Below are 10,100 nucleotides of genomic sequence, written 5' to 3'. Positions count from 1 at the left end.
AGGGAGGGGAGATAAAGTGATTTGAGTCATGAGTGGACAGAAGGGAAACCCAGCATTTTTCAAGCAAGAGCCTGGGGAGTTGAAGCCATGAGTCTCTCAGGAACACAGAGTGATGGAGATGATTAACCTACCGAGATCAGAGGCTTTCCCCAGGCTGCACTTTGTCTCCTAAGGAAGAACATAGGAATCTATTACTCACGACCTTAACTTCAGTCTGGCCTCGCAATAGAGAGTGAGCCACTAAGGCACTGCTTCAACCCATCCTAAATTTGGAGAATGTTTATTTCTAATTGAAGACATACTTACAGGAGTTCTATTTGGAAAAAAAAAAAATGAAATTACTATTATATTTTCTAATGCAATATTTGCCTGACAACTATTTAAAAGCACAAGTAAAAAAATACCCTGACTTTTTTTTTTTATACAGAGTATAGCTCTGTTGTCCAGGCTGGAGTGCAGTGGGTGATCTCGGCTCACTGCAACCTCTGCATCCCAGGCTCCAGCGATTCTCCTGCTTCAGGTGCTGGGACTACAGGCGCACACCACCACGCCCGGCTAATTTTTTTTTTTTTTTTTTTTAGTAGAGATGGGTTTCACCATGTTGGCCAGGCTGGTCTCGAAATCCTGACTTCATGATCCACCCACCTCGGCCTCCCAAAGTGCTGGGATTACAGGTGTGAGCCACCGGGCCCAGGCAAGAATTATTATTATTTTCTTTAAGTTTTCTTTGCTCAAAGGTGATATCCATGGTGGGGTGAGGGGAATATCTGATTTAAAATTTTACATTTTACATATTTTACTCCATCACTAGCTTGATAATATTAGAAACTGTTTTTTGGTCAGACATGGTACCTTACACCTGTAATCACAGTGCTCTAGGAGGCTGAGGCAGGAGAATTGCTTGAGGCCAGGAGTTGGAGGAAAGCTTGGCAACACAGACCGAGTCAAAAAAACAAAACAAAACAAAAACAGCCTTGGTGGCACACAGCTGTTGTCCCAGCTTCCAATGAGGCTGAGGTGAGAGGGCTGCTTGAACCCAGGAGTTCAAGGCTGCAGTGAGCTATGATAGTGCCAGTGCACTTTAGGCTGGGTGACAGAGTGAGACTCTGTTGCTAAATTAAAAAAAAATTTTTTTTAATTAAACACAGATACTGGCCGGGCGCAGTGGCTCACGCCTGTAAACCAGCACTTTGGAAGGCTGAGGTGGGCAGATCACCAGGTCAGGAGATCAAGACCATCCTGGCTAACACGGTGAAACCCTGCCTCTACGAAAAATACAAAAAATTAGCCGGGCAAGGTGGTGGGCGCCTGTAGTCCCAGCTCCTCTGGAGGCTGAGGCAGGAGAATGGTGTGAACCCGGGAGGCGGAGTCTGCAGTGAGAGGAGATTGCGCCACTGCACTCCAGCCTGGACCACAGAGCGAGACTCTGTCTCAAACAAAACAAAACAAAACAAAACAAAACTATAGGCCAGGTATGTTGGCTCAAGCCTGTAATCCCAGCACTTTGGGAGGCCGAGTCGAGCAGATCACGAGGTCAAGAGATCAAGACCATCCTGGCCAACATGGTGAAACCCCGTCTCTACCAAAAATACAAAAATTAGCCTGGTACAGTGGCAGGTGCCTGTGATTCCAGCTACTCGGGAGTCTGAGCAGGAGAATCTCTTGAACCTGGGAGGCGGAGGTTGCAGTGAGCCGAGATTGCGCCACGGTACTCCAGCCTGGTGACAGAGTGAGACTCTGTCTCAAAAAAAAAAAAAAAAAAAGAAAGAACGGAAAAAGGAAAAAAGATACTATATTTTTTAAAGCATCGTTAAAGAAACTGTAGATCCTGAATATTTGTAAATATCTAAATGCCATAATTAATATTATTCCTAAATGTGATTTCAGAATATCTTCATATTTAAAATTGTCTTTGATGCTGGTGCATACTATTAAGAAAAGGGTTAAGTTGTGTTACCATCTTCGTTGCTTGCATCACTATGGAGGAAAGGTCAGACTCTCTTTGACCAGTGTCTTAACCTTCACTGAAGGAGCTGTCACTGCCTTAACCCCAAGCATGTAGACAGGAGAGACTGGTAGAGGTGGTAACAGATGAGGTCTGAAGCATTTTTAGCCTCTGTTCAGCTTGAGGAGGAGACTAGGAGCAAGGTAGCATGCATCTTAAAGACGGGAGAAGGGAGTCTCATTCCTGACAGCAGCCCCCAAAGATGGATGCCTAGGCTAAGCCTCCACCACAGCCTCTTTCAGAAGAGGCAAAAGAGGTCCCAGTGCCCATATCGACAAAGGGCATGGAGCACTCTTTATTTTCTTCCTCTGGCACTGCTTAAACCCAAATCCATATTCATATCTGAGTCATTTCCATACAGGGGATGAGAAAAAATATAAATGGCTGAGACTGAACTTACTAACATCTGAGTAGATTAAGTCCTGGAAGAAGTTATATCAAATTTACAGCTTTATAGAAATGTGACCTTTTTCAATGTACATTGTCTCCAACTAAAATTTATGCAGAATGCGTAAAATTTAATACTCCATAGGTGGAGTACTATAGACCCTAGTTCTCTAGGCATTCTTTCTTTCCACATTTTGAGACACATAGTTAATAAATAAATAAATAAATAGTTTTTTTTTTCGTTGGAAGAGTTAAATAGTTCTTAAACAGGACATTATAACACCTAACTGTAACAGGACAAATTTGATATGCATGAATACATTAAAGTAAGAAAATCTGTTAATCCAAAGACACTATTAGTATAATAAAAATGAAAGCCAGAGAATACAAGAAGATATTTTATATATTTTACATGTGTATCCTGAATATCTAAAGGATTCAATAAATACAGACAGTCAAATGGAAATATGGCAGAAGATTGGAAGAGGTGCTGCATAAGATGGGGTAGTCAAACACCCAGCATCCACACGAAAATATACTTGCCTTCCTTAGTCATCAGAAAAAAACAAATTCAGATATGACATTTCTACACACTCATCAGAATAGCAATTAAAAAAATACAAGGCATTAGCTTGGAGGTAGGGCAACTGGAGCTCACATGCACTACTGGCAGTTGTGTAAATTTGAAAAACTACTGGCAGTATCTATTATCCGCACCCTATGACCCAGAAATTCTACTCTAAGGAACATCCCCCAGAGAAGTGTGTATATGTTTTCAGAAAAAAAAACTATGTTAAACATGATCATTGTAGCACAATTTGTATCAACCCCAAACCAGAAACTACCTGTCTGTGAATAAGACCCTGAATAAACAAACGATCTCTATTCGCATGGAATACAATACAGCCATGAAAATGAATGAAATACAGCTACTCACAACAACGTGGATGGATTTTGCAGATAAAATGTTGAGTTTCAAAAGTCAGACATAAAAGAGAACCTACTCTGTCATCCCACTTTTGAGAAATTTAAAAACAAGGAAAACCCACCTGGAAGTCAAATTAGAACTCAGGATATAGCTTTGGAGAGAGGCCGAAATTGAGCAGGAGGGAGAGGAGGCTTAGTGCTGTTTCTCGATCTGTGCTGCTTGCTCAGGCGCATCACTTTGTAAAGTTCTTTGAGCTGCACACTTGTAATTATGCACTTTCTTGTATTAGGTTTTGCATTACATAAAATAAGTTTGCTTTAGGAAATAATTATCTTTTTTTAAATGGCTTCTGCTTTTAGCTGTGAGTCAAGTTCTAATCTACAGATCCATAAGAGAAGATTCATTTTATAAACTTGATGTTTCTAAATCATTTATGTAAATATATATATTTATTTCCACTTTGGACACTCTAAAGTACTCTTTCCCATCAGTACATTTTAATAAAACATACTTCAGTAATCTGCTTTTAGTTATTACTGAATAGTGTAAACAGGGAACTACTACCCCCCCATAAACTGTCCAGCTGATCAACTCAAAAGTATTCTGTCTCAGAGAATGCAAGGCAGAGAGAGAGAGAGAGAGAGAAATTCAAATCTCTGTGAGAGAATTTCAAATCTTTGTGAAATTCAAATCAAAATTTGATTTGACTTGCTCTATGCCTTACTAAATAAAATGGCACCGACTGAGCAAGTTCAAAGTAGTAGGTGGCGTGAGGAAAAGTATTATAAACATCTTGTTTTAGCATCAATAAATTATTTCAAATCTTCCACCTATACAGAATACTTTTCTATACTTTAGTTTTTTAATCTGTGGAAGATCTGCGGATTCTAGATAGAAAAGCCATCAGCAAGAACAAAAACTTTCTTGGAGGGGAAGGAAAAACATTCTCTGCAAATGATTCCATCCACAAATGTTTCCATTAAGTAGATTTTGACAGCTTCCTACTACTCTGAAAGACTTTCTCCTCCCTCCTTCCCTCCCTCCCTCCCTCCCTCCCTCCCTCCCTCCATTCCTTCCTTCCTTCCTTCCTTCCTTCCTTCCTTCCTTCCTTCCTTCCTTCCTTCCTTCCTTCCTTCCTTCCTTCCTTCCTTCCTTCCTTCCTTCTTCATGGCAACCACAGGAATTGTTTAGAAATCAGAGTGCTACTTTACTCTAAAAATATTACAACTCCATACTCCTAAGTAAACAGTTTGCAAGTTCTCTCCATATGTGGCCAGAGCAAAGATACAATAGATAAACATCTCTTAAAAGCTCTATCAAAGCATAAAAACTCCTTAAATCTTTATCAGGCATCTGAATCCTCAAGGAATATTTTTCTCCTTTTCTTCTCAGTTTCTCAGTGGAACCTGACTTAAGTAATTTTTGTCACATTTATCCAAAAAGCTTTTAAGAGTGTTTTGTCAATACTTCAGGGACATCTAACTTAGAGATTACAATTACCTTTAGAATAATGAAATAAAATATCTTACGACTTAATTCTGTTTTCACAATCATCTTTCATGTTTCATTTTTGCAAATTTGATATTGTGAAAAATCCCAACAGAAAGAGGAGTAAGCGCGGAATGGTTGGGGAGAATGAATCCTTCTCTATAAAAAGAATACCATGGGCCAGGTGCGGTGGCTCATGCCTGTAATCCCAACACTTTGGGAGGTCAAGGTAGGCAGATCACGAAGTCAGGAGATCGAGACCATTCTGGCTAACAAGGTGAAACCCTGTCTCTACTAAAAATACAAAAAATTATCTGGGTATGGTGGCACGCATGTGTAGTCCCAGCTACGTGGGAGGCTGAGGCAGGAGAATCGCTTGAACCTGGGAGGTGGAGGTTGCAGTGAGCCGAGATCGTGCCACTGCACTCCAGCCTGGGCAACAGGGAAAGACTCCATCTCAAAAAAAAAAAAAAAAAAATACCCTGCTACGAATTATTTAGTCAGCTTCACACACATACTTGCCCTATGATTCAATTAATGGGCATCGATTTACCAGTAACTGGAAGAATGCTTATGTTGTAGAATGTTAGCTACATCTTTACTCCACATTTTTATTTCATGATATAGATGTATCAGTATCCTCATTGTATACAGGTGCAGAAAAATACTTCACAGAGGCATTTGCACATAGACCTAAAGCTGGCAATGTGCCTGGGATTAAAATTCATTCCTGATGCCCCCTAGGCCATCAGTTTTGGATGTCTCCACCAGCAGCAAAAATAAGAAAATAATACAACTAATTTGACACTATGAATTTTAGAATGTCTGGACTTTTGGCTAGTTAGTAGCTTTCTTTTCAGACCTCAAGAAACAATTTGTATTTTTCTATCCTGGTTTCTTCATATCTCAATTAGTGTAGCACTTTATTCTAGCTTAGCAAAATGATTTAAACATGACAAAGTTGCTATACAGGTTGGATTCTGAATACCTTGGGAAAAGAGTACTAACTGAAAGTATTGTTATTTTTGGCAATTTTAGCAGAATCTTCCTGTAGTCTGTTATGATTAAGTTTCTTGAGGAGCTCAGGATTTTAATGTCATCAGTCAGAAGTCCTGAAGTCTCATAGGATAGTTCCTTTAGAAACATTGCCAGAGGAAATTGGGGATATCATTAGGGATCTTTTTATTTTCTAAATCCAGGTGAAGAATGACAGGGTCCAACAATTTGATAAGACATTTACTATTACTCCTTGTATCAACATTTCAACCCCTAAATTATTCTTTGCCCTAATGCCATGACAGAAAGTCTGCATTAAGGTAAAAGGAAATAATCAATTCAACAAGAATGTTTTTAATGGATGTTCAGCACCCAGCACCGTCACAGACATCATGATGCACACCAAAGCAGTGCAAAGCACAGTCCTATCTATTTTGAACTTAAAAGTATGTAGGGATGCAGGACACACATATGTGAAATGGTTTGATGAGGCAAAGCAAAAATAGCCAAATGCTAAAATTCAATGATTCACATGATACATGCCAATGGAACCTTAAGAAGAAAAATGGTCAAGGTAGGCAAGAAATTTTAAGGGCGAGTGTCAGAAAAATAACATGGAAGTAAAGCTGGATCTTTGAGATAGAACAGAATTGAGAAGTTCAGAGGCCTGTAATTTCTGAAGAGTAGACTGTTTCTCCCTGCCTCTGACCCCCACACATGTTATTCACTCTACATAAAAAATACATATTTCTGCATCTCCCACTTTACCTCTGTACCTCACCCCTAGGCATTTCACTCCAAACTAAATTTTTTTAATTTTTGCTATAAAATGTTTCTCTGGGAAAACCTTATCTGATTCCCTGGTGTAGAGGTGACATCATTATGTTATCATAGCTCTCTGAATTTTAACACTGTTCAATTTGCAATTATTGTTTAAATGTCCATTTCCTGACATGAACGTATTATATATAGGGACAGGGACTGTGTTGATCATTACTATATACCCAGTGAATGGTACTTGCCATTAACGAATACATAAAGGATAAGGAGATCACATGTGTCATTCCCCATATTTAAGGGAGTCAACGAAGGTTAAATGACATGTGTTGCACAGACAGGTGTAACAGACTCAACACTATAATCACAACTGCAGACTCTCACCCAGATGTTCTTTCCACGGTAGCGTGATGCTTCAGAAGTATTATCCAAGGGAATAGAAGAAGGAAATGTCAAAGGAGAAAGTCCTCCAGAGGAGAAAAGAGTAAAGGAGCAGGGCTTACTTGGGAACTGCTAGAGGTTTACACTGTTTTAAAGCACTCAACATTTACAACAAGAGATTAGCATGGTACATTAAGTACACTTTTTAGCCTGCATTTTAAGAGCCGTTTCCCACTAATACCTTCAAGCACACTGTCCACCATCTTCCTTTAATATTAAATCAGATGGCTGTGCCCAGTGACTCACGCCTGTAATCCCAGCACTTTGGGACGCTGAGGCGGGCAGATCACTTGATGTCAAGAATTTGAGACCAGCCTGGCCAACATGGTGAAACCCCATCTCTACTAAAAATACAAAAAATTAGCCAGGCGTGGTGGGGTGCACCTGTAGTCGCAGCTATTCAGGAGGCTGAGGTGGGAGAATCGATTGAACCCAAGAGGCAGAGGTTGCAGTGAGCTGAGATTGTGCCATTGCACTCTAGCCTGGGTGACAGAACAAGACTTTGTCACAAAAAAAAGTGTGTGTATATATACACACACACACAAACACTTTATATAAATATACTTTTTTTCTCATATATATGCTTTTTTAGTGTATATATACTTTTATAGTATATATACATTTTTTGTATACATTTTAGTATATATACTTTTTTAGTATATATAGACTAAAAAGCATATATATACTAAAATTATATATATACTTTTAAATATAAATATATATTAAAAAGTATATATATACTTTATATATATGTATACTTTTTTAAGTGTATGTGTGTGTATATATATTTTTGAGACACAGTCTCACTCTGTCGCTCAGGCTGGAGTGCAATGACACAATCTCGGCTCACTGCAACCTCCGCCTCCTGGGTTCAGGCGATTTTCCCACCCCACCCTCCCGAGTAACTGGGACTACAGGCACGCATCACCACTCCTGGCTAATTTTTTCTTTTCTTTTCTTTTCTTTTTTTCAGACGGAGTCTTGTTCTGTCGCCCAGGCTAGAGTGCAGTGGCGCGGTCTCGGCTCAATGCCAGCTCCACCTCCCGGGTTCACGCCATTCTCCTGCCTCAGCCTCCCGAGTAGCTGGGACTACAGGCGCCGGCCACCGTGCCGGGCTAATTTTCTGTATTTTTAGTAGAGACGGGGTTTCACTGTGTTAGCCAGGATGGTCTCGATCCTCCTGATCCGCCCGCCTCGGCCTCCCAAAGTGTTGGGATTACAGGCCTGAGCAACCGCGACTGGCCACTCCTGCTAATTTTTTATATTTTTAGTAGAGATGGGGTTTTACCATGTTGGCCAGGCTGGTTGAATATATATATATATATATACATATATACACATAAATTCAGACTCCATTTTACATAGGAACGCAATCTTGTTCTTTTTAAACAGAAATCATTACTGTCAACCTTGTATAACAATTATTCAGAAAGCTCTCCACTCTATAATCTCCTTTAATACTGATATTTTATTCCAGTTGAGAATAAAACAATATATCTTGTTGTTTTTTTTTTTTTTTTTTTTTGAGGCGGAGTCTCGCTCTGTCGCCCAGGCTGGAGTGCAGTGGCCGGATCTCAGCTCACTGCAAGCTCCGCCTCCCGGGTTTACGCCATTCTCCTGCCTCAGCCTCCCGAGTAGCTGGGACTACAGGCGCCCGCCACCTCGCCCGGCTAGTTTTTTTTTTGTATTTTTAGTAGAGACGGGGTTTCACCATGTTAGCCAGGATGGTCTCGATCTCCTGACCTTGTGATCCGCCCGTCTCGGCCTCCCAAAGTGCTGGGATTACAGGCTTGAGCCACCGCGCCCGGCCAATATATCTTGTTTTATAGATTGCTCTGAAAGAAAACTTTTTTAAAAAACAGAATTTATACATATGGAAATTTAGATCATTCAAAAGTTGGAAATAAGTAGAAATTAATAGGCAAAAATATGTTAAAACATTGCAAGTTCAAAATAAATACAAATTTTAATTTTTCTTCTAGGTGGATCTGAAGTAGTCTTGTAAAAACATTCCGAGTTTGTAGAAATACTTAAAACATTCAAAAAGAAGTAATGCAAATAAAAATATCAGTTAAAGAAGGGAATTTCAAAAAAAAAGCATGGAAAAAATTTCAAGAGCATAAAATTTATGTAAAGAATCCAAAGCTCTCATATAAATACAGAAACAGTATGTGAATGTGCTAACACATTGTGAAGAGAACTTCTCTAAAGAAGAATTTGGAGGAAAGAGACTTTATTCCAGTGAACAGTTTGCAAACTGAGGAGATACAGCCTTCTGTGTAAAACGAAGGTATGTTCCAGAGAACAAATGAGAGGTCTAGCTTTTTTTTTTTTTTTTTTTTTTTTTTTTTTTTTTTTTTTTTTTGAGACGGAGTCTCGCTCTGTCGCCCAGGCTGGAGTGCAGTGGCGCGATCTCGGCTCACTGCAAGCTCCGCCTCCCGGGTTCACGCCATTCTCCTGCCTCCGCCTCCCGGGTAGCTGGGACTACAGGCGCCCACAACCGCGCCCGGCTAATTTTTTTGTATTTTTAGTAGAGACGGGGTTTCACCGTGGTCTCGATCTCCTGACCTTGTGATCCGCCCGCCTCGGCCTCCCAAAGTGCTGGGATTACAGGCGTGAGCCACCGCACCCGGCCGAGAGGTCTAGCTTTTATAGAGAATGTTCTTGCCCAGGATCCCAGTCAGGTCCTCCTAGGTAAATAAAGGATTCACATTTGCTTACTTCTGATAGGTGGATGCAAGCCACAGCCTATTGGTTAGTTCAGATGTTATGAACATGTACATTCAGCTGTGAAATTCCTAAAGTTAATCAGATGTGTGTATTTTCCAGAAACTCAGAGGAAGATGTGACTGCTAATCAGCAAATGGTCATTTTGGCTCCTTTTTAAATTTAGACCCAGTGAGTCACTTGAGCTTTAATTTGAGGGATTGGCTCTTTCAGGTTCATAACATTCAGGGACTCTCCACATCTTACACATGCTTTTCTTTGTTTCTTCTATTTTCAAAAACCTTCCATTGATGGCAATGCTTTTTCCCTTAGGGAGAATACCACATCGCCATGCACAGAAATCACAGGCAG

The sequence above is a fragment of the Macaca thibetana genome, chromosome 9 (genome assembly GCF_024542745.1).
Source record: "Macaca thibetana thibetana isolate TM-01 chromosome 9, ASM2454274v1, whole genome shotgun sequence".
Classification (NCBI taxonomy): domain Eukaryota; kingdom Metazoa; phylum Chordata; class Mammalia; order Primates; family Cercopithecidae; genus Macaca; species Macaca thibetana.
This window is presented reverse-complemented; position numbering follows the sequence as displayed.